The 3,676-nt window shown below is 41.5% G+C and overlaps 1 long non-coding RNA gene across 1 annotated transcript; it reads left to right on the forward strand.

The window, feature by feature from the left end:
• The first annotated feature begins 687 nt into the window (after window positions 1-687).
• On the forward strand, window positions 688-3,059 carry LOC118496881. The gene is made up of 2 exons (XR_004899443.1): window positions 688-1,043; window positions 1,555-3,059. It is a non-coding gene; the product is annotated as an uncharacterized LOC118496881 (long non-coding RNA).
• Window positions 3,060-3,676: the final 617 nt, after the last annotated feature.

Here is a 3,676-nt window from a genome sequence, read left to right on the forward strand (position 1 = left end):
GGATTAATCGGAGCAGTCTATAATCAGAAACACACTCGAATTCTTTTTACTCTGAAGGATTTCCTGTCTCCTTGAGCAGATAAGATCAATCAAACCAGGATAAATTTAGTAGTTTTCTACCGGAAGAGCCATATCGTGATACTGAAATATGCTCTGTCTTTTCTGGCTCACTTTAGACAGATTTTCTCAGAGAATGAAAAATAAGGAAGTATCCTTGAAAATACCTAAGAATCCAATCTATATTCTGTTATTTGAACAGTCAGCCAAAACATCTGGAATAATTCCTAATCCATTTCTTGTTAATACTTAAATGACGGAGACTAGCATGATAAACATTTTCATAATTATTATTTCATATTATTACATTTCATATAATTATATACAGTATTAAAAGTAAAGATTTACTCAGTGCTTCTCTTGAAAGATTTTATCTTTTTTTGTGGTTAAGATTCTCTTAAATACTATATCCGATTAACCATGAGTCCCAGATACGTTCCAGGATCCAACACATTCCTAAGGCTGTGTCTCTAAGCATGCTCTTCTTACAGATTGAGTCCCTGCTGTTTCCTCAGACGCAACCTCACGTCTGTCCATCCTCCGCGTTCCTTCTAAATAAACACTTTCCCCGCACTAAAAAGGCTGCAGCGTCCACCTCCTTTCAGCGTGGGGTCTAAACTTACCTAAGCTCTATACCTGGCGTGTTCTGACCTCCCAGTCTCTGCCCCCACCTTACACGCAGCCACCTTTGGTTTTGCAGTTTGCAGCCCTGCCCCGGGGGCTCCTGATCACGCTCTGCCATCATCGTACATCTTTGCATCTCTGCTCGTCACTCCTCCACCTGGAAAGCTCCTTTGCCATATTTTTTTTTCCCCACAAGCAAAATTCTACTCTCCTTGAAAGTTCCAACTCTGGCACTCTTCTTTCTGAGGTTCAGTCCGTGTTGCCTCTGGAGGTGGCTCCTTTCCTCCTGCTGTGAATGCGTTCATCGCGATTGCCCCAGTGTGTTTGGCTAGCATGCCTGTGTCCATGCTACCTGTCACGTGGTGCGTCTGGTGTAATAATCCGTGTAATCTCCAGGGGGAGGCCCGGTGCCTGCAAGAGAGGAGACACTCACACACTTACTGACTTTACTGAAACCCACCGCTCTCGTAGCGTAGGTTGTATACATCTTTGTCTGCTTATCATTTTGCCATTATCAATAGATCCAAATATATTTTTCAAAATAAATTCTATCCCTTTTTCTAAGTCAGGAATAATTTTCCCAGTGCAGTGCCTGCACATAGCATGTACCCTATGACTGACTGTTGCATGGACTAATGAGGAAAAGATTAGCAATGCCAGAATCATTGAAATAATGTGTACTTATATAGTTGAAGGGTAAATTAACTACTTTAGGGTTTCAGAGCTAGGGGAGAGACTACACTCAGGACCACTGGATTAATTTCCATAGAGAAAAATCAAAATAGAGGCACAGTTTTGTTTTGTTTTGTTTTATGTACAGTTTTTCTATTTTATTTCTTGTTTCTTTTCGTCTCTCTGTTGTTATAATAAAAGCATTGGAGACACTCAGGAGCCCAGCTGTTGGAATTCAAAAAGGAATTTGTTTCCCGTGGACCTGAGTTTATTTACCAGCGGAACGAAAGACGGGAATAGATTGTGTCTTCAGTCCCTTGCTGGGCACGTCTTCCCCCTGCCTCCCCCACCTGCAGCACCTCCGTCACCACCGAGACGGACGCCTTTTCTTTGGGATACATCAGTAAAGGAGACAGGTAAAATCTGCACCCAAAAAAACTTTGCAAAAAATTGAGAGAGAAGCAAGAGACAAATATTTTCTAGGTCTATTTACGATTAATGTATCGATGATCAGAATCTGCTCATGTTACTTTTGACAGTACGATTCTAGTAACAAATTTTAAGCATTTCTTTCAGTGAAACCACCAGGCCATCTCTTCCAAAGCAGTGATCATAAGCTATTTTGATGAGTGTTTTTCCTACCCAACATAATCTTCCAAAAATGGCATCACAATGAAAGACAGTGACGTTTGCCCCGAATCTTGGTTTGAGTGCTAACGGGAAGGTGCACGTTAGCTTTGACTGCATTGGCTTCCTTCATCAAGAATATTTTTAAATGATATAACCTTTCAAAATCTTTAGTCTGTTCCATTTAGTTCTCTCAAAGTTCTTCAAATAAAGGCAGCTTTTATCCACCTGCATGGATGGATGGATGGATGGATGGATAGATAGATAGATAGATAGATAGATAGATAGATAATTTAAGGGTATGGACAAAGCTTTGTCATACTGTGTGTATTAATGATGCTGCGGACTGTCACTTAGTTGTCAGCTGACTATGATCTGGTTACAGTGCTTTCTCATACTCTGATTTACCCAACAACAACCAAAAAAAAAAAAGCAGAGGTCTTTTATGTTATTTACTTTATTTCCGGTGTTCACGACCCCTCGGCACAGAAGGACGAATAGAGGTGAAACATTTTCGGGAGGTGAAATGGAAGAGGAACAGGAACGCATCTCAAACACCAGCGCTCCTCCTGAGACGTGGGGGCATCGGTGGCGTGTCCCCTCCAGTCAGGGTAGAAGTAGCCCTTTTGGTGCTTGGCCCAGACGTGGTAGCTCTGGGCTTCACTGGAGACCATGGCTTTTGTCGTGCCAAGCATAGGGACAGCCAATCCTTCTGGAGGTTATGCTCAGCCTCATCCACTTTTCCGTCCCCTCCTAAGCAACCAGTTATACATACTCAAGTTTGAAACCAGCATTGGTATTGATGTAACTCAAGGGATCGTGCTAAATTTGGTATAACCTGGCAATGAGACCACAGACAGGAAGCTGGGATCCAAGAGTCCCAGCCTTATCACACCAGGAACTTCTGTCTGCACGAAGAAGGACACAGCGTGTTATCAACAAAAGCATCCTGGTGCCATGGAGACCTCGGGCCCTTGTCAGTACAAAGGGACTTCTTTACCTCCCAAACAATGCAATTCTAAAAATACACAGATGCATTCTTTGGATTGAACAAACTATGGGAATTCTAGCTTTGCATACAAAAAATAAAAAAAATAAAAATGAACTTAGCTCTAAAATGGATTTGAATTGGATTATTTTGAAAAAGTCTGTTCAGTTGTTGAACAGGTTTTAAGCTATTGTGTCATTGTTGATTTAAACACCAGATGTAGGAATATCATGTGCTGGGACTAAAGATGTTACAGAGTTTTGGAGGAACTGATATAAAAATAGTAGATACAATGATGGAGAGATATTGATTTTTTGTTCCCATTCTTTAAAATTTTTTTATTTATATTTAGACAGGAGGAAGGGAGGGAGAAAGAGAAGGAGAGAAACAGCAATGTGTGGGACCCGGCCCACAACTAATGCATGTGCCCTGACTGGGAATTGAATCTGTGACCCTTTTGGGTCACAGGCCATGCCTCAACCCACTGAGTCACACCAGACAGGTGTTCCCATACTTTCTTTCAAATTGTGTAATGACTCTGTAAGAGTTATAATTAAACTTTTTAAAAAAGATTTTATTTATTTATTTATTTGTAGAGAGGGAAGGGAGGGAGAAAGAGAGAGAGAGAAGCATCAATGTGCAGTTGCTGGGGGCTGTGGCCTGCCACCCAGGTATGTGCCTGAATGGGAATCGAACCTGTGATGCCTG

The sequence above is a fragment of the Phyllostomus discolor genome, chromosome 9 (genome assembly GCF_004126475.2).
Source record: "Phyllostomus discolor isolate MPI-MPIP mPhyDis1 chromosome 9, mPhyDis1.pri.v3, whole genome shotgun sequence".
NCBI classification, from domain to species: Eukaryota; Metazoa; Chordata; class Mammalia; order Chiroptera; family Phyllostomidae; genus Phyllostomus; species Phyllostomus discolor.